Below are 22323 nucleotides of genomic sequence, written 5' to 3'. Positions count from 1 at the left end.
TATATAATTTTTTTTTTTTCAAAAGTTAACGAATTTTTAGCGAGGAAGGAGAGATTAAAAATATTACAACCTGTTTGATTATCGGAGGAAATTCACATTAGGGGAAAGGCAATTTTTCAGAAACACCTTTAAGAGTAAATTTGCAGTCAAACTAGTTTTCGTGTTTTTATCCCAGCTCTGTTTAAATATTAAACACCTTGAGTAATTAGGGTACAGGTACATCCTGTAAATTTTTAAATATCAATTTTTTTTATATAAAGTATAGAAGAGTTTTTGGAAACGTCTTTAGTGTGAATTCTGTTTGACGGGTATGAAAATAATATGTGAAAACTAGGAGTTGTAAAGTTTAACTTTTTTGTTAGTATGAAACTTCCGCTAAATATTTTGTAGTTTAGCTTCAAGTTAATAAATCGCATAAGTTAGTAACTAAAACATGACTTTTTGTTATTCGGTACGTATAATATGAGCTCGAAAAAGCTTGAAAAATAACTAACTACTAATGTTTCCATTTTGATTATTTTCTTCGATATTATTGCCTTTAAGATTTCTTAAAACCTGATTACCGATTTCCTAATGCTTGATTAACCTTAGTAATGTTGTTTAATAATCATTCACTCGTCACATGCGTGACATTTTTATGAACATTTTCTTTATTAAATGTGTTTTAATGTAGTTTTATTTTAAAAAAAAAAATAGAAATTTCAAGTCATTTTTGAGAAATTCATATGATTCATTAATTTTTGAAAATGTTGTCCTTTTTGCAAGTCTAAAAGTAAATTTTACTGTGGAACAATTTTTTTTGTTTTTTGTTTTCTGTCACATGAGATATGAGACAAATGACATTTTTAATCGATTTTTTGTCAAAATACAATTTAAGAAACATTATATATTAGAGGGGTAGCATAAATGTTACGACAAACTTCTAGTGGAGTTAGGGCACATCATCGGGATTAAAGTTGCATAGGAACACATGCCCGGAAATGTCGTCGTACGGCACCAGGGGCACTTTTCTATTATGAACTATTTCTTTGTGTGCTATTGAACAGGTCACGATAAGGAAGTGCCCCTAATCGCTTACAACGACATTTCTGGACATGGGTTCCTATACAATTTCAATCCTGATGATGTGCTCAAACTCCCCTAGAAGTCTGTCGTAATATTTAAGCGATTCCCTATTATGTGTAACGTTTTTAAGCTTGCACATTTCGAAAAAAAATAGACTATAAATGTCATTAAAAATTTTGCGACTTTAGAAAGAAAACTAACTTCAGATTAGAAATCCTCGCCCCCGAATAAGGCTGGATCAAGTATTTATGAAAACGCAACAAAAAATTTCTTTTCCAATGTTGTTATTATAATTAAAACAAGCGTTCCATGTGGAACAGAACTATAATGGCAGAAATGTATGTTTTGTAATAAATAGATGAATTCGGTAAATTAAAAAACATAATTTAATTATTTGTGTTTATAAAATGAAAAACTTTCCAAATTCCTTGTGGAATTTTGTTTTTAATGTAATGCAATGTACCCACGTGACAGTTCATGAGAAAACAACTTTATACTTAATTTTAACTAATTGTAAATTTCAATTGCATAAAATTTTTACAATATATTAAAACATTTTAACACTAAAATTATTTTTATGGTAATTTATTAAATGAAGGTAGCAAAATTCAATTTCCATTCTATGTCTCGAAGAAATCGGAAACAAAAGTGTAAAAGAAAAATTTTCACCAAAAATTAAATTTATATTCTTTCCTTAAATAGGTATTTATCGTGGTTATTAACAACTTTGAGAGCGGAATTTTTTTTTCTAATTTACTGTGTTTTGTAAGTTGTAGAATAGTAAAGAATTCTTTGTTTATAAATACTCGGATGCGCCGTTTGATCATTAAAATTTGAATATTATCTGGACATTCTATGCGTATTATTTTTGCTAAATAATTGAAATAATACACAGCAATTACTATTTCCCTGGCCATGAATCTTTGAAGTTTCGAAATTATGTGATATAGCTTACTCAAAATGTTATTAGATAAACGAAGAAACAAAAAAGGAGATAATTGTAATTCAATATCCTGACAATAGCCTGTGGTGACAATATGTGACAATAGCCAAGTGGCAATCTAGTGTAGTCTTCTATTTAGTAGTTACTCAAAAGAAGTCATTGTTACTCGAGTTTTTTGCAAGCCACCATTTTGAACCATATTTGTCTTGGACGTTACAACAATACATTTAAAAGTTTAACGCAAGTAAGTTATAATTGTTGAAGATACAGTTATAAAAAGCACTTTTGTCAGTAATGACATTTTAACAACAAACTATTCTTCAGTATTGTTTCCAGCTAGGTACTTTACACGTTTCAGGAATTTCCACCAGATAACAGCGCACTACACAAAAGATAACGTATTACTTAGAAAAATCCTATTATCTACTTGAAAATCGTGGTATATTTCACAAAAAAAAAACTCTTTAAAAATGTTCTCTTTAATTTGCATGGCACCCAGACCATCGATTTTATGCATGGTTTATTATTATATAAATACCTAAAGGAAAATTTTACTGAAATAATACCCAATTGTTCACTTAATTAAACATTAAAATAGAAAGAGAAAATTTCGAGCTTAATTTTATGACTTTATTTTTAAATAGTCACTAAACAGATTATAGCAAACTTAACTACATGTGGTATCTATTTCTTCAAAACAAGCATTTCTTGCATTTTTGTATAAATGATTTTAAACAAATTACAATAAAATATATATATTTTATAAGAAGGCTTTTTAATAGCATTTCAATAGGTAAAGAAAAATACAGAGTTTCTTTATTGGTCATAAAAGATAATAAATATTTACGTTAAAAAAGAGCAGTTGCGTAAAAATAAAAAAAGAAGGAAAATGATGGAAAAACTAAAATGTAAAATAAATATGAAAGTATTTTCATCAATCTCACACTGTTGTATTGATANGCTTAATATCTGCATAATTAATTAAAATATGTAAAGAACAATTTTTTTCGCGCTCTTGGAATAAAAAATAATTCTTTTTTTTTTAATTTTAGGGTAAAATCATTAAACATAATTAAAGTGGCACTTTTCTGGGGTGAGAATCAATAAGCTAAAAAACAATTTGAGAATAGAAAAAAAAAACTAAAAAATGGCATTATTTTGTGCTGATAAAGGGGAAAAAACCATAAAAAATAATTTAGGTTTTGAAAAAAAGTTGATTTCCCATTGAAAGTAATTATTTTTATTACTCCTGTCTTTTATTATTTTGACAAATATCTATTAAAACACTGTGAAAAATTAATTAATTCTTGTTTTTAATACTATGCTTTGAACATCTAGATATTTTTTTTGAATCCTTCATAAATTTTTAATTAAATAAAATGAAGCAAACACTTTAATCTTCTGTCCTCAATTAAATTATATATATTTGTTAAATAATTAAAAAAGGTGTATTTTAAATTTGAAAATTATTTAGGTTTACACAAGAAAAGGCTTTAGAAAAGTGATTTATATGGTAAACAGGATAACATTTCATAAAAGGATTTTATGTTAATTCCTTTGTTAATTAAAAAAATACGTATTTTTTTCCTCATTTTTAAAAAAAATCATTTTTGATTGAAATTTTGGTGACACAATACATACTTAAAGTTAAATAATGGACTTTTCATTGATAATATAATGTTTTTGAGAGAATTTGAATGTTTTCTATTAAAAAAATTGTACCATATTGCGCAACCTCTAAAGTGTTATATATTTTCATTAATTCCATATCCAGATAAATTTTTGTTAATTAAATGCCGTTCTTATCTTTTTCCTAACGAGATGAAAAATGTTTTTTTTTTAATAAAAATTGTGAAATTTTCATTTTCTTTCGTTATTATTTAAGAATCGAGACTTATTAAAAATTTTAATTTATAAACTATTTAGTGTGTAAGGAAGATAGAATATTTTAACTTTATGATTTAATGCCTTATATTCAATAGTTATTGCCTATGAAATATCTCGTTTTTATGACATTAAGAGCTACCAACCCTGACGTTTTTGCACCCTAATATGAATGAAGTGGTTCTGAAATAATTAAACATGTGCCAAGTATGTGCGAAAATTTCAAAACAATGTAAAAACTGATGTGTAATACCTATCAGAATTTGGTGTTGAAAAAGTCTAAAAATTATCTTTTATTTCAAATCAATACCGATTCGAGCATTTATATACACATAAAGGGAGTAGTCAAATTTAGACGTCAAATAAATGAGAAAGCTTACACCGATTTCGCCGATCTTGGCTTAAAATTTTCAACTATCAGACGATCAATATTTTTTGTTTTTTACAAGATGGTAAAATTTTAATGCTATCCCAATGCTGAAAATTCCGCAGAAACAGAAGCAAATTGTGATAAAAAAAGGTATTTATGTTTTTAGTTGTATAATAATGATAATTATGTTCCATAAGAAGGTGTATAATAAATATGTCGTTCAAATAATTTTATAATATTTTAATTCCGCACGCTTCGGTTTCGTTAAACCTTGTTCGAATTCATATTAATATTCTCTGTGTGCTGTGTGTATGATGCATATTTGAATAATAAACTAATTTTATTTTAGGAAATATTGCATAAATGCATCATAAATTAATGGTTCTTGCTTTATATGGTATCGTAAAAATACCTTTACGGACTCTTATGTGTATCATATCTTAATATAAATATAGAATTTAGTGTTTTTCAATAAGAAAAATGGCGGCGGCTACTTCATACCAAGTAGTGTAAAAGAACATTCAAAGTGTAGTAAACACCTATATCCATAAGTGTTATATACGGCACTAATCTACACAAGCGGTTCCCAAATGGTGTTCCATGGAACCCTATGGTTTCGTGAAAGGGTCGCAGGAGTTCCGAGAATAATGAAATTTTTTAACCAGTTATGATTTTTGAAATCTGTTATATGTGATCAATAATACATTATTTATTTAATATTTCCGTTATTTTTATGAAATTATTTAATTGAAATGCTTGCAATGAAAGAAATTTCAAAACAATGCTTTTTCTAACAACAATATAATAAATGAATTTTAAAATGTATCTATCGTCTTGTGAAAAACTCTAGTTGTATCTTGCATTGAAAAAAAATTACCGACTTCAACATCAAGAAGTATGTTTCTCTGATAACCATTTTTAACGACTATTTATATTTCAATGAAAAACATATTTCAGCTCATTTATTTTCAATTTATGCATGCTCTAAATTTAAATTAATAACTATAATCTGTTGCGTGATAAGAACAAAAGCTATTACTATATGGAGAGGGCCTGTTTGCATCTGAGTGCTTGCCAAATGGATGCCAAGCTCCCAGCGCGAACGTATATCAATATCGCCAATTCTTCGACAGTTCTCTTCTTGCTTACTTTCTCATTAATAATAACAGTTATTAACAACAATAATAAGTTAACAAGTAATAAGAATGAATAAAACTGATACCTAAAAATTGTAACAAGTATACGTATTTCTGTTAGGTTTTAAAGAAATTGATGAAAGAATAATAAATATTGTTTCTTGTTGACGGTTTTCTTCCTTAGTTAAACAAAAGTAAAAATTCTTTATCTCGCATTTGATTTGTTAAGAGCATACCAGGATAAAACGCGCGGCCTAATCAAATTCAATGCTCTTGCAACGTAATATTTGTTTCTTTTACTTTCTAGAACAAATGTTCTCCTCATTTATCGAAATATGTCGAGAATTCCTGTGAGGCTACGAAACTATAAACTTTTTTTTAATAATTCTATGATATATATATATCGTAAAAAGTAGTTCGAATTAAATTTAATTTCTTCTTGACGTGTTTAATTTTAAAAGCTTTTATATTGTTTTGAAAGCATATTTGCATAATTTCATAACGGAATAAACGGAACTTTATGCAGTCGCGGATGTTTATTTAAATCCTATAGTGCTGCAATGGTCTTTTCTTAACTTGCAACGGAGTTACAAACTAGATATCCTTTCAAACTTGTGAATTCAAATATCTGACACAAAACCAAATTTTAAAACTAATATTGATAATACAATACGATAAAAATATTATTCATTCATTCCCTAAATATTTTCAAAAAAATAATCAATAAAATTTAGATTATAACACATTTTTAAAATAATTAATAATCTTTTGTTAACTAATATGTTTGTGATGCATTAACATGCTCATAATTGCTAATGAAACCTATTCATTAAAATTCGGGGTTTCGCCAAAAGAAAGTCGGTCATTCAGGTTTCTACAGCCGAAAAAAATTGGGAACTGTTGCTCTACTCTACTTTGTTGCAAAGTAGTTGCCAACGTCTTTGGTGTTGAGATACGCACTAATATTTTTAGTGTAGTGTTTCTTCTAAGGGAAGATAGATATGATTTTATATCCTTTATTGGAGTACAATGTACAATTTTCAAGTTATTTACTTACAGACTATGAATTATTGAACGCTAAAGATCTCAGACGTATAAACAGTTAATCTCAACATTTATAACTCCTTAAGTTTGCTTTGTGAGTTCTTAGAAATAGTTTAATGTTTTGAAAAAAACATAAAAAAGCTTGTCTTTTTCGAAGGGTAAGTTTCAAGATGTCTGGAATAAAGAGTATTATTTTTGTTTACTCTTAACTATCACGTTTGGACGGCTATCCGAGGACTGAGATAAAGTTTCTCAGAAGAAAGTTTACGATACAGTTTAGATCAAATGTTACAAGAATACAAAACTACTTTGTGGAATAAAAATGAGATAAAATTAGAAGGAAAAAAAGATTGCTATCTTTAAAGCCAATTTCTTCTTATTTTTTACCTTTATTGTAACTAATAGAAAGCTTATCACATTAAACAGACTCATTATGTGGTTTTTTAAGTTACATTGTTGCAACGGATAATAATTTATACTTAGTAAGTAGGGAAAAGTTGTACAAAACCGGGTCAGTTGATAAATTTGGGGCTCTGTAGTTTTGAAAAGACAACTGTTGTCATTTATCAGAAATCACATGAAATTAATTTCTGACAGTCGTCATGTTTTTTAAAATTGAAAGTAAAGATATCTAGGCCAGCGGTTCCGTATTTTTTTCGGCTGTGGAACCCTAAATGATCGAGCTTCTTTTGGTGGAACCCCAAGATTTAATGAATACGTTTCATCAGCAATTATGAATAGATTAATTATTTAAAGACTATTAATTATTTTAAAAATATATAATGTTCTAAATTTTGTTAACTATTTCGAAAATATTCAATGAATGAATGAACAATGTAATTTTTAAATCATATGGTTTCCTCAATAATAGTCTTTGAATTTGTTTTTATGTCTGACAGTTAAATTCCCGACAACAGGTGGCTGAACGGTAGCGCTTTGCGCTGACGTGCCACAGGTTCGATCCTCGGGCCGGGCAAGGTTGACTCAGCCTTTCATCCCTTCAGTGGGTCGATAAATGAGTACCAAGCATGCTTGAGAACTAAACACTGGGTGTTCCACGTTCTGCTGACCACCTAACCGGAACATCTGCTTCTGCACCCTTGGCTCTCTATGGGCTGTCGCGCCGCTGAGTTCAGTTTTAGTTAGATTCACAGGTCTGGAGCGGAATTTTTACGAGTTCTTAATCTGATTTCAATGCATGCATAAACTGAAATGAATGAGGAATTTAGTGAATTTCCATCAAAATAAAAACGATTAAATAAATCAAGAAATAATCAATTTAAAGTTTCATATAATGACAATAAAAATTTCGAATTTTGCCTGCAGAAATCTTGTATTTTTTTAATATTATTTATTTTATACTTATTGTTTGATAAATGATAAAACATGTTCATTAATGTGGTTGTTAAAAATGATATTCTATTCAATTATCGCTGTATTGATACATTTAAAATTTAAATTTTCTGTAGTACGATAATTTAAAAATTTATGTAAAAATGTTTTTAAGGAACAAGGAAAGAGTAACTGAATTATATATTAATTTCATTTTAATTTCAAAGAAATTTCGCAATAAAAATCATTTATGAAATGAATCTCTTAAAAATAATATCTTATTATGAAGGATGATATATTCAAAAACTTCAGGGAAAATTAAAGAGTGCATATCATGTATTTTCTAATAACTGCGAAAATAAAAACAACCTTACATAAAATTTCTATAATAAATTACTTCGTTTGGAGTCTCGAAATTAAACTTAAAAACTTTTTACCAAGTAATTTTCATTCCTTGTTAAATATAATTATCTTTCTAATGAAAATAATTAGAATAATTTTCCATTTCTTTTATAATTAAATTTATTCAAAATTAGTAATTAAAATATATAATATAAGGAAGGAAATATTTTATTTTTCTAACCTCAGGACATATGTTCCATTAACTAAAATAGCATGAAAACTAATTGAAAGTGAATAATAATCCATTGATTGCTTTGAAATTGATTTAAGAAAAGCAATTTAGAAATCTTCTCGTGTTTCTCAACTGAGGACAAATTAGAAATTATGAAAAATCTTAAATAATATAATTAACAAAACGAAATATGTTATATGAATTATCAATTATTTCTTGAATTTTAGTTTCGAAAATGAAATTTAAAGCATCGTTAGAATATTTTAATAAAAAGAAAAATACTCCGTTTAATATTAATTTGATTGCTTTAAAGATTGAACAATTTGAAATTGAAATTCTTGCTTTTAATTTAATTTTATTTATGCAGGGTTTAAATGACTTGAAGGTGACATAGCAAAAATATTGAAATGTTACTAAACTTTATAGATAACAGGCAATTAAGAATGAGAACAAATATAAATTTATACAAGATTTCGGTAATTTTTATTAGTAAACGGAGAAAAAAAATGGTAAATTTACTGTAATCTATGGTAATTACATTTCTAGCAAAAAAATAATTTTCGTAATAAAACATAAATGCACGACATTTAAACCATTTATTCGGTAATTTTTCTGCTCATGTAGTAACGGTTTACGAAAAATTCTGGTACACATTTAGTGAAAAATGCAAAACTGAAATGCAAATTTTTTCAAACAAATAGATTTTATGCCGAACTCTAAGGTATCATAATAAAATCACAAAATTTTACCGCATTTACTAAGTTTAATCACATATTCCAAAACCATATTTTATTGTTAATCTTACCAAAGTTATTGTTAAAGCATTTTGGCAGAAATTGCCGAACTTTTTCACAGTAAATTTTATCATACTATTATGGTAATTTTGATCACATCTTTCTACTCAGTTTTCTTCAACTTCTACTACTGCTACTACTTTTATTAATAATAATAAAAAAAAAAATGCAAAGAAATTGACAAATCATTTAAGCATTTAGTTTAGTAAATTTTTTTTCACGAATTATTTTAATTCTGAATTTAATTCCGAATTTGAATTTTAGCGAATGCTTATGATTATTGAGTGTAAATAATTCAAAAAATGAGAGAAAACTATCATTAGTTGATAAAAACAAGCCAATACTATTGCTACTGTAACATCAGTGAAATTTTAATCGCAATTTAGAGTAAATTTTGCTGATTACATTAAACTAATGGAGTAGGTCTAAATTATGAGTTGAGGATTTGTACGGATCCTTTTATATTTTCTTTGAATAATGCCAATGGTAATTATTTTAAAAAAATGTTAAATTTTGAGATCAGTTTTTTTTGGAAATATATTTTTTTTATATATTCTTTTATACCCATTGTTAAAATAAATATTAAAACAGTGATTGTATTTTTTTCCGGTTATAATGAAAAAAGTAACCTTTCATATCCTTTTCGGTATATTAACGGTGCTACGCATGCAACTCAAAAAAATATGAAGAAATAAAGCTTTTTATGCTTACAAAAACAAATAATTAGTAATTACTCAGAGAGTGTCGTAAGGGCCAGTTATCATATGCTTTTTTTTTAATATTGTTAAAAGAAGTGAAATCGAATTAGTATACATATAGAGGGTCACAAATAAAAATTTAAACAAGGCGAAAACGCAACGGCATTTTTTCTAGTTTTCGATAGCGTTTTTGTTTTCCCCAGCTTAAATATTAAATTGCAATCGTCAGTCAGTGTGTATAGGTACTTTTTTGTTTCATTTTTGAAAAGGCTTCTAAAAATACACATTAAGGGTGGACTATACGGAATACCCTTTCAAATGAACAATTATTATATACATATCTCATTAATGATAAATGAAAATTAATACTATTTATTAAAAATTTGAATTAAAATTTGCAACCTACTTTAAATTGAATGTTCAAAAATTGAAACCCATAGGGTTTTCTTGTATTGCCTACTAATAGTGCCAAAAGTAGTTTTTTTATACATACTTGGGTAATTTTAAAATTTTTGATTATTCTTTTTAAAGTGTATTTGTTCACACTGGATGCATACATGAAATAAATATTAAAATAACTATTGTTTTGAAAGCGCGTATCTTTTTATATACATTTTGGAAAATTAACAATGCTAACCATTCCACAATAAATAAATAAATAAACAAAAATTTATCAAGTTTTTTATGACATTAAAAGTATCCAGAATTGACTCAAGCTCATTTTGTCTTTCAAAGGAACACTTTTCTTTTTTTTATGTGCTAAGAAAATTCGTTATTTTCTCAATGAACGACAAGCTAACGGTTTGTTATTTTTCTAATGGCTCTTAACACTTATGTTTTTAATATCGTGTTTTTCTCATAAAAACAATAACTTAGGTTAGAAAAATATTAGTTTAACAAATTTTTTTTTATTCTGAAAGACACCAACATTAATTAAATATTGAAGCACTTAAAAGAATTGTAATTTTTCTGACATGCCTTGATTAAAATATTGATTTTCTAACGATGAGAAGAGATCAGCTTGTACTTCTTTGAGAGTTTCATAGTTTTAAAGTAAGAGAAAAGTTGAAAAAAAAAGGTTAATGATATTTTTATTTGCGAGGACGAAAACAAAATAAATTTTAAATGAGCAGTTAACTATTTTGTTCAGATTGATCAGGAAAAAATGGTAAGTATCAAAATGATTATTTTTCAAGATTTAATAAAAATGTTTACCCACTTTAGATTCCTGAGGACCTTCAAACTTTTCCTTCTGTTTTTTTATTTATTTATTTTCATTTTTCAAATTTTTTTTGGAAGCTGTAAATAGGTATTACAAACACCAAACAGTTAAATAAATAACACATTGTTCGTTAAAAAGTGTTATTTCATGGGATTACAGATCCTTCTTGAAACTTTATTCGAAATATAACACTTTTACTAAAAAACAGTTAAATATAAATCAATATTCATTGCTTAGTAATTGCCTAGATTCACTGGAACCTTTTCAGATAAATGAGAAATGTGTTAAGTAGCTTGAGAAGCCGTATCATAATCATTCGTATCATAAAAAAAGAAATTATGACAATATATAATTCAGTATTTCTCAGTTCTGAAAAATAGTTAAAAGGAAATGGACAAAAAATAGCTTCTGATATAGTTTCAACCCGCAAATAAGCACTGCCACTAAAACATTGCTTCAATATATACAATACATCAAATAATAATAATAAAAAATAAGTAGAAGGAAATAATAATAATTAAGTAATTATAATAAAATTTAAATAATAAATATCATTATTCTTTAATCGTCTGTTGCGTGACATTCGTAAAAAAAGTTAAAAATACTTAAATTCGTAAAATATTTATCTGATTTTTTGGGTAAGGTATCATATTATAATGAAAATATCTATGATATTTAAATATATAATTATTTTAAGTGTTTCTTTAATGAATAATAAAACAGAAATATGGACTGAGCTGAAAAAGGAGAAATAATAAAGAAGGGTGGCAACAGACGCAAAATCCAGGAAGTAATGCATAAGTGTGTCAAACTTATTTTTTTTTCTATTATTATTTTCCATAGCGTGCATTTTACAAGTTGTTTGATAATATAAATTGAAATAATAATATAAATTGAAATATTAATATAATTAATGTGAATTTTTGGATTTAATTTTCCTAATTACGATTAGCTTTTATAATAGAATCTATATCTATATTTACAATGGGATCTCAACTTTTAATTAAATTAAAAACAACACTTAGGAAAATTTATTTGTAGTGTCTGGACATTACGTATTGTATTGTACGCAATGCTAACTGATTAAATCTGCCGCGAGTATGAATATTAACAACATTAAAATTTATTTTAAAGACATTTATATCAGTAAAGATTAAAATTTTCATTTTAACAATAATACTACCGAAATATTCCCAAGACTAATATATACTGCCAAAGTATGTTTTCTTCAAAATTTGAAATGGATGAACTTTAACATATCAAACGTTGTTGCCTAGTTCAAAATATCTTTATTTGTAACCAGAGTTATCATTTTCGTGCTCTTTCTAAATTATTCCAATTACTTTTATTAATGGAAACTGTATTCGTTTGTTACCTCGACTTTTAACAAAATTATAAACAATATTTATGTAAACTATTATACAGGGTTATTAATAATTCCCTCCGGGATTTCGAAGCGTTATAGTAAAAAAACGAAGACGAATATGGTAAAAAAGAACATAGGAAATTATTCCGAAAGTATTCAAGATTTAATTTAAGCAGTTGCCGGTTGGTGGCAGTAGCAAGTACCACTGAAGCCAGTTGTAGTAAAGAAAAATGGCGTTTACAGGCGGAGGGAATTATGAACAACCCTGTATAGTGGTAGAACATTACTCATCGTTCTATAAACAATGCCTACAGGTTAGATGAGATATAATATTAAAATTTATTTTAAATAAATTCATTAAAATTGCAACAATAAAATTTTTTTTTCTAACAATAACATTGTCGAAATGTTCCCAAGGCTTAAATATACTTTCTAAGTATTCCTAATTTCAGTGCAGTATTTTTCTAGATGCGCATAGGTGTAAATATTTTGAAGATAACTTTAATGACTAAAAATTAAGGAAATTTTATACAGAACTTTCTAAATGTTCTTTATTATCATCCATTAAACTCTAATAAACAAAATAGGTTTTGAAACTTAAGAACACTTTCTTTATCTTTGCATAAAAGTTTTTCCTTAAGACTTGCTACGGTTTATCTTATTTAACAAAATGAAAAATGTTGAAATTTGATCATATAATTAATAGATTAAATTCAAAACTCTTTCCCTTTAGAATTTAAGATGCTTAAAAGGATGAAAGAAAAAAACTAATGGCGTTAAAAATTCAGCATCAATTAAAAAGTCATGAGTTGAACAGTGTAATAAATGCCGCTCTTAAGTTTATAAACATCAATCAATCATTTAGAATTTTACACAAGTTTCTCCAAGAAAAAAGAATTTTGTCTCAGCGTGTTACTTTGGTTGAAAAACGTTCCTGATTACTTTGATTAATGAGTAAAATGCATTTAGGACGTGGGTAAGAGAAATTGTAGCTTAAGTTTTTTCTTTCTTCGGGTTTTAATATGAACCCGCATATTTATCTTAGTAAATGAGAAAAATAAAATTATTTAAAACCATTATTAGATGTATAATCAGCTGCTCACTAATAATCAGATCAAATTCAGTGAGGAAAAATAAGAATTTGTTGAGTTATTGCATTTTAAATGCGCAATGCATTTTTCCCTTTAAGAGTCACTGAAAACAATTGTTTGATGTTTAAAGGATTTTTTCGCCACATACTTGTACTGGGAGAAATCTTAATTTCATTTTTAATAGCTTTAAATTTCTGTTTGTTACAATTTTAAACAGTGATAATAAACATGAAAAATTATGTTGCTCTTTTCTTTCTTACTTTTTGTCTGTACTATAATTATCCTGCTGTTTCAGTACTTTTAAAAAATACTTATAAGTATGTAATAATCCCTGATGATTTGAGGTTTCGAAAACCAATAAAAATCATGAAACAATGTTTCACAAACTATGACTATTTGGTAAGAAATACTCGTTTTTTCAGGACTTTCTCTGTATCTTTGAGGGCTCAAAGCTATTTTGATAACAAAATGGTTTTTTGCTGTTTATCACTCTAAATATAAGCCGAATAAAGCTGCCAACCTCGTACCATTTACAGTGCTGACATAAAATATCCATATCTGGTGCGAGTTCAGATTTAGTTCGAAACTTTCGTAGAAACATTTTCTTCTCATATGGGGGAAATCTGTTTTTATTACCGATTTTCTTTGTAATTTTTACGGAGAAATTCAGTTCTAGTATAGTAAAAAACCGTTGAGGATACATACTTACTGTGCAAGTTTTACAGAAAAGACTATTCTTGAATGGTAAAAAGTCGTAGTGGCTACGGAGTTAAAAATAAAAATTTAATTTTACTTAAATTGTTTAAAATCAACCATGCATCAAAAAGTTTGAATGGCTGCAGCAGTTTATTTATATTTTTTTCTTTTACTGGTTGCTAAAAAATTCTGGCAGCAAATGTGGAATCATATATCTTTTACATATCTATGCCGCATACTTCAGATGTAACATCAAAACAAAGTTTCTTGTGATTATTTATTTAATCAAAACAAAATGTTTTCAGCTACCAGAGAATGAACTGAAAACCTTTTTGTTAATCAATTTAAATGTTTACAAAAACAGCGTTGCTTCATCCACAGGATGGTTTGTACTATACTTGGGATTATATATAAAAGGAAAAAAAAAATTAAATAGATATTGAAAAACAGATCGTTTGTTATTTTTTTAAACCATTAGTTCTTCTGTTAAAGTTCTTATCTATTCAAAACAGCAAGTTAATGGCTTAAAGTTAATAGGATTGTCAAAGAACGAAAGATCTGTTGTTTTTCTAAACGCCTTCATTATGAAAAGAAAACTATAGGATTTACTCTCTTAAAATGAAAGAGTTATTTCCCCTACTCAAAAAAGAGTTAAATTTTTTTAACTCAACTTGAGTGAAATACATTCTTATTTGAGCAAAATTCTTGNTAATCGGTCAATCTCACGACAGACGGGAAGCCAGTTCGAATCCCAGCCAGTGTCGATATGCTCACAGCGATAACTTTCACAAGTACTATATTATCTAATTCGATATATAAATTCAACAAACGTTAAATAAAAAAAACTCCTATCTAAGGCTTTCTCTACCAAAAGGAATTTTTTAGAAACAAAAACTATAGTATTTTTTTATCGCTTACGATAGATGGCGCCACTAAATACAAAAATTTCGAATATTAACAGTAAAAATTTTGACTGCAATTTACAAACTGAAATACTGAAAATCGCTTAAACTCGAGTTAAAATCACTCAAGTTTGAGTGAAAACGATTCACTCAGGTAATACTGAAAATCACTCAAACTCGAGTGAAAATAACTCAAGTTTGAGTGAAATGTTTTTCACTCATATTGAGCTATTTCCATATAACTCTTTCACTTGAGTGATTTTAACTCAAGATGAGAAGGCCGGTTTTTTCTAGATGAAAGAGTTAAATAGCACTCAAGTTGAGTTATTTTCACTCGTTCATTTTAAGAGAGTAAGCAATGGTCAAAGTTTAATGAATCTTTAGGTTTTAGCTTGCTTGGACTGAATTTATTGGAATAAATTCAGTCTAAACAAGCTAAATTGAAACATTGAATTTATTGGAATATCTCGCTTTTAATCTAGAAAATATAAAATAATTAAAAATAATTTTCGATGCAAGGATGACTGGATATATTTATTTTATAAGTACTGATTTTATATCATTTAATAGGAGGCGTTGAAACGCCGACCAATTTTTGAGTTTACGACTATTAACATTGAACTCTGTAGCTTTGTAATTTTAAACCCAACCCAGAAGACAAGGGAACTCCTGGATCAGACATTAGAACAAACTAGCCTTCATGGAGGACTTTTTGATAGAACTAATCAGCATTTGAGTTACATGGAGAGAAAAATCCCAGAAACCCCTCACCGTTAGTCCAAAGGGATTCTAACCCATGATCTTTCTACCATTGAGGATATTTTACGTCAGTACTGTGATCGGTGCAAGCCGGGACATAAGTCACATGGTATGATCTAGTTTTCCCCTCATGAAAATCCAAATTTCTTTGGTTTTCATCAGTATACTATTAATAAAAGTTATAAGAAGAAAAAACATTCTGGTAAATTTACAGTACTGTATGATAATGGTATTTTTGACTAAAAAACCATATTTTTGGTTTTAAAAACCAAAATAGGTAGTATTCAAACCATAATTTGGTAACTTTTTTGTTTATATGAAAGCGGTTTACCAGATATTTTGGTGTTCAAAATTTCGTATTACACTTAGTAAAAATTACAAAACTTAAAAGTAAATTTAGTCAGATAATTAGTCAGAGATTTAGTCAGTTTTTATTCTATGCTCTAAGGTGTGATCAATTAACCAAATTGTACCATATTTACCAAGCTTTATTGCATATTATAAAACCATATTTTAATCTTAATTTTACTGAAATCATTACCAAAGTCCTTCTGTAAAAAATACATAGGCGCTTGGTGTTTTTAAAACATAGTCAATTTTAATATATTCTGGTAGTTTTGACCAAACTTATTTTTTAAGGGTACAAAGGTACGTTTTAACTATAAAAAGAAATTTTTTACCTAGAATTTTAAGATTTTTACTTGTAATATTTATTTCTATAAACCATTCTATTCCATTTAAGAATTCCAAATTCGGATAGTATTCTAAATTAAAAGCTTAAAACTGATTATCAATTCTGAATTATTATAATCTTATGATACTACCTTTCTACATAACATATAATGATGAACATATTTAAATTCGTATTTAAATTTTACTTGTTATAAAGATATAAGTAATTGCTGTATCAGTAACTCGAAAATTTGTCGTAATAGCACATGGACACGGACTTCTCATATAAAGCCATGTTTGTTACATTGAACTTTTGCTGTATTTCAATACCCGGCAAAAAGAAAAAGAAATTTTTGCCATGGCATTCAGCATAATTTACTGAGCAGTTTCTCAAACTAATTATTTTACGTCCAGAACTTCTCTATCTTATACATAAGAACAAGTGTATTAAATAAGCGTCTTATATTTAATAGAAATAAATCAATAAATACATAATTTGTATCACTTCTCAGAATTAGAAAAACTTCGAAAATTGCAGTTATACCTTTCATTCGATATATTGATATTTGTATCTACTTTTTGTATAATGTTAAATGAGTTATGGAAAATATAATAATCCAATAAATTTTCTTTTGCTTTTTAACCAGCTTTAAATTATTAAACGAAATCGAGAAAATTATACATAAGTAAAACTTACATAACTTACTTCTTACTTCTTAAGGGAATTCTTATACACTCTGTATATTTAACATCAAGGAATGTAGCAAAGCAAAATACAGGGATTTTATCAAGACAGGTTAAAACAAAGGCTAATCTGATTAACAAAAAATCAGACAATTCAAAAAATCAGACAATCAGAGTAATTGGACAATTTTTTAAAAGGGCAATGCTTTTTAGCTAACTCTTCACACTTTTTCTAGTCTTAGGACGGACAATAGTATGCTATTGTTTGCATATGATAATATTATTCTGATTAAAGAATGACCGATGAGCTTACTTTTTTCAGCATAATAAGCTAACTCTTCGTCATAAGTTTTCGATTAAAAAAAAATTTTTGATTTTGAAATTAATATCAACAATCATTAATCAGTAAATAAGTTATAATGTCTTTTTACTATAAGCAGTAAGTAAAACTTAGTCTTTAATGGAATATAAAATTCTATAATAAACATATATTCAATTAAAGTAATGAAGATTAAATTGTAAAACATGACGATGGTCGCAGGTTCGAATCCTGCTCAGGGAATGGAAGTTTCTTTCTCTCTATCCCTGTGTTTTATGTATTTTCTTCTTTGTCTGTGTATGATTGTGTGAATGTGACCCACCCCATAAACGGGTTTGTGGTTGTGTGACGTGGGCCACGCTGCTCCACCGCCGTGGCCTCGCCACAGGTGCCCACTGGGTAACGAGAAGAGAGTAGCAGCTCTGGCATTCTTGAGGCCAATGGGTCTACGTCCCAAGTGCCCGCCATTTAAAAAAAATTTAAAACATTATTATTAATTAATTTTCTGCACTATTCCTAAATAAACCCATTGAAAAACACTTTTTATGATATTTTATGGTAACTAACAGCGAAATAAAAAAAAAAATCTAGATGATAAGTACCATTGAAAAACGAGCGAAACGATAACGTTTATATTTTATCCTAATTGAATTTTAAACAAAATCTGTGAAACCAATTCTATATTAATGTAATTAAATATTTTTAGATATTTCACCTGAATATTTTCAAGTTAGATGAAGCGAAGCGAAGAAAGAGAATCTCACTCTACAAAAAAAAAAAAAAAAAAAAAAAAAAAAAAAAAATTAGCTGAGATACGGTTCCCGTNAAAAAAAAAAAAAGAATAAATAATACTACAGCATAATCATGAAAAGGTGGCAGATTATTTTTTTTAAAAAAAGTTTACTTTAAAGTCAATATTTTGGAATTTCTTTTTCATAATTCAAACTACTTCTTTGTTATTTTTTTAGCTAAAAGATCAATAACATTAATTTACTCCATTCTTACTTATGATAAACAGCAATTCTCACTTATGCTTGAAATGGGATCTGCTTTAAATATAAGAAATGCGTAATTTTTATTATTGTATCCAGATTAATTTCATTCATTTTATGAAGAAAAAATATGAAATCACTTGCTCATCTGAAAAATTATTTTTAAGCATTTGTCGAAAGTGCAGCAGACTGAAAACCGAATCAAGAGTCGACCATAAACATTTAAAATCAGAGAAAAACGAGCGCCTTAACCATCTTAATTTTAATAAAAACTCTTTAATTAAAAGTTAGTCTGAACTGGGGATTAAAAAAATATTAGCTATTCACAAAATTATGAATAAAAAGAAATCCCAGAAGCGAAAAACATTCACTAATTAAAATACTATTTAATTTGCAAAAGTCTCGAGAAATGATGAAACTCTTCTATTGTTCGAGTTTCACGCGTATTTTGTGTTTCTAAAACGATTAGTTCACGGAGATAGGATTCTTTGAACAAGAAATAACTACCTTAAAGTTGAAGAAAAAAAATTGAGGTGAGTTGTTTTCCCCCTGTTTCACACAATGTCGTTTGAAAAGTTCTTTTTTAGCCCTATTAAGGAGTACTAAAGCTTATGTTGTCCGATTTTTACTTTGATCAACGTAGCGTACTTTGATCAGAGTAGTAAACAATACGTTTTAATCCGATTTAATGACAAAAGTAATGTCGGAGGATATTTGAGTTTGGCCATTAAATAAATGATTTCTTCAAGCGTAAAGCCTCACGCTGTCTAGATTCTCTTAATTTTATTTTCTTAAGCGACCTTGTTAAACATTTAGCTGCATTATAAACTGTCACGTTCTACTACTCTAAAGGATGATCCAATATTTAAGAATAAAATATTATTTTAGATAAAGGACAATATCCTTATTGTTATTGTTGAAATTTCTGTTTTAAAATAAATTAGAATGTGGAATTTTCCTAGTTTCAATTTGTGGTAATGTATTCAGACGACAAAACTAATTAGAATTCTTTTATCGATTAATTATCAATTAGGAAATGAACTAATAAATGACACCAATAGAAATAGAATCAAAAATTTCAACAAATAAGGAATTATAAATCTACAATCAAATTATGAGTAAAAGTTTAATTCCTTTTTGAACTTGCTGTGATATTTCTATTTTGTTTTGCAAAAGTCACTATTAAATATATTTATTTAGCCATAAAACATCAAATAAATCATAAATTCAGGAACTAAAAGCGGTTTCGTGTTGAATTTTATTTATATAAATATAACTGTATTATAAGTACTTGCATTATAAATATGTATTTTTAACATTATTTTGGTTTGCAAGCCGAAAATATATTTCCGAATAATTTCGAAATCTGTATTTTTAGCTCTCAATAGCAAATATATGCTTAATTATTACAACATAGATAATAAACTTAGTGTGACAATTCTATTAAAAGTATTTTATTAATTCTAAATACAATGTTGAGACAAGAAAAAGTAAGTAATACTCTGTGGTTGAAAATGTACTAAACCTTAATGCCTTAAATGCTCCATTAACATAAATTTTGTTTTATTGTATTTTTACTTTTTTTAAGGAGACTTTATTTTTTTACTTTATTGTATTTTTACATTTTAATTTAAAGAAAAGGAAGCAGAAAAAAACATTTAAAAATACAATATGTATTTACAGTAGTGTTCAGACTACAAAATTATAATTTTTTTATGAAAGAAATCCATAAAATGTACTTTAAAATTAAGGAAAAGCTACATATTTATCATCTGTTTCCTACTAATGTAAATTGGGAATATGCTTCATATTAATATCTTTATACCTAATCTAATTAATTAGAATTTTTGGATTAAATTTTTCAAATTACAATTATTTTTTATAATAGAATCTATATTTGTTTGTAGCCTCAATTTTTAATTAAATTAAAAACAATACTTAGGAAAATTATTTTATAGTGTCTGGACATTTCGTACTGTAAGCAATGATAATAGGCTAAATTTGCCACGAGTATGATTATTTACACATTATTTACTTTACAGACATTTATTATATCAGTAAAGATAAAAATTTTCATTTTAACAATAATATTGCCAAAATATTCCCAAGACTAATATATACTGGTATGTATGTTTTCTTTAAAATTTGAAATTGATGAACTCTAATATATCAAACGTTGTTGCCTAGTTCAAAATATCTTTATTTCTAACTAGAGGTATAATTTTCGTGCTCTTTCTAAATTAGTCCAATTACTCTTATTACTGGAATCTGTATTCGTTTGTTTCTTCGACTTTTAACAAAATCATAAACAATATTCATGTAAACAATTATATAGTGGTGGAACATTACTCATCGAACTATAAAAAAAAGCTTACAGGTTAGATGAGATATAATATCAAAATTTATTTTAAAAACATTCATTAAAACTGTAACGATTAAAGATTTCTTTCTGACAATAAAAGTGTCGAAATATTCCCAAGTCTCAAATATACTTTTTAAATAATACTAATTTCAGTGCAGTACTTTTTTAGATGAAATATTTCGAAGGAGGAAATATTTTGAAGATAATTTTAATGACTAAAAATTAAGGAAATTTTATGCAGAACTTTCTAAATGTTCTTTACTATCATCCATTAAACTCTAATAAACAAAATAGATTTTGAAACTTAAGAACACTTTCTTTCTCTTTGCATAAAATTTCTTCTTTAAGAGTTGCTACGCTTTATCTTATTTAACAAAATGAAAAATGTCGAAATTTGATCATATAATTAATAGATTAAATTCAAAACTTGTTCCCATTAGAATTTAAGATGTTTAAAAGGAAGAAAGAAAAAAATAATGGCGTTAAAAATTCAGCATCAATTAAAAAGTCATGAGTTAAACAGTGTAATAAATGCCGCTCCTAAGTTTATAAACATCAATCAATCATTAGGAGTTTTACTCAAGTTTCTCCATGAAAAAAAGCGTTTTGTTTTAAACTGATGCTTTTGTTGAAAAACTAATCTGATTACTTTGATTAATGAGTAAAATGCATTCAGGACGAGGTTAAAGAAAAACTGCAACTTTAGTTTCTTTTTTCGGGTTTTAATATGAGCCTACTACTAAATGAGAAAATAAAATTATTTAAAGCCATTATTAGATGTATAATAAGCTCTCACTAATAATCGGAACAAATTCTGTAAAGAAAAAAGAAAAGTAAGTTGATTTATTGCTTCTTATATGCATAATGCATTTTTGCTTTTGGGGAGAGATTGGAAACAGTTGTGTGATGTTTAAAAGTTCTTTTTTCCGTTTGCTTGTGTTGGGATAAATTGTTATTTCATTTTTAATTGCTTCAAAAGGAATCTTATTCGTTACTTTTGTAATATTGATAAATAAAGAAAATAAATTTGAAAAACTGTGTTGGGGTTCTCTTTTTTTGTAATTTTCTTCTGAATCATAATTATAATGCTTTTTCAGTTATTTTAAAATTTATGTTAATGTAACTAGTAATCTTTAATGTGTTGAGTTTTTGCAAGCCTATAAAAATCAAGAACTAATTTTTTTTACAGTTTTTGACTTGGTTGATTGATCCTATTCTATAAACCACGATGTTTTTTATCCTTTGATTCTTAATATCTTGAAAATTTTTGTATTATAATGAAACTTTACTTCTATATGAATTGTTTAAAAATCAAATATGCATAAAAAAATTTGAATCTCAGCAACCATTTTGTGAACTTCTTTCTTTTTCTGGTGGCCAGATATTTCTTAACGCAATTATGGAATCATATATTTTTC

The sequence above is a fragment of the Parasteatoda tepidariorum genome, chromosome 2 (genome assembly GCF_043381705.1).
Source record: "Parasteatoda tepidariorum isolate YZ-2023 chromosome 2, CAS_Ptep_4.0, whole genome shotgun sequence".
Taxonomy (NCBI): Eukaryota; Metazoa; Arthropoda; class Arachnida; order Araneae; family Theridiidae; genus Parasteatoda; species Parasteatoda tepidariorum.
Note: the sequence above shows the minus strand (reverse complement) of the source record.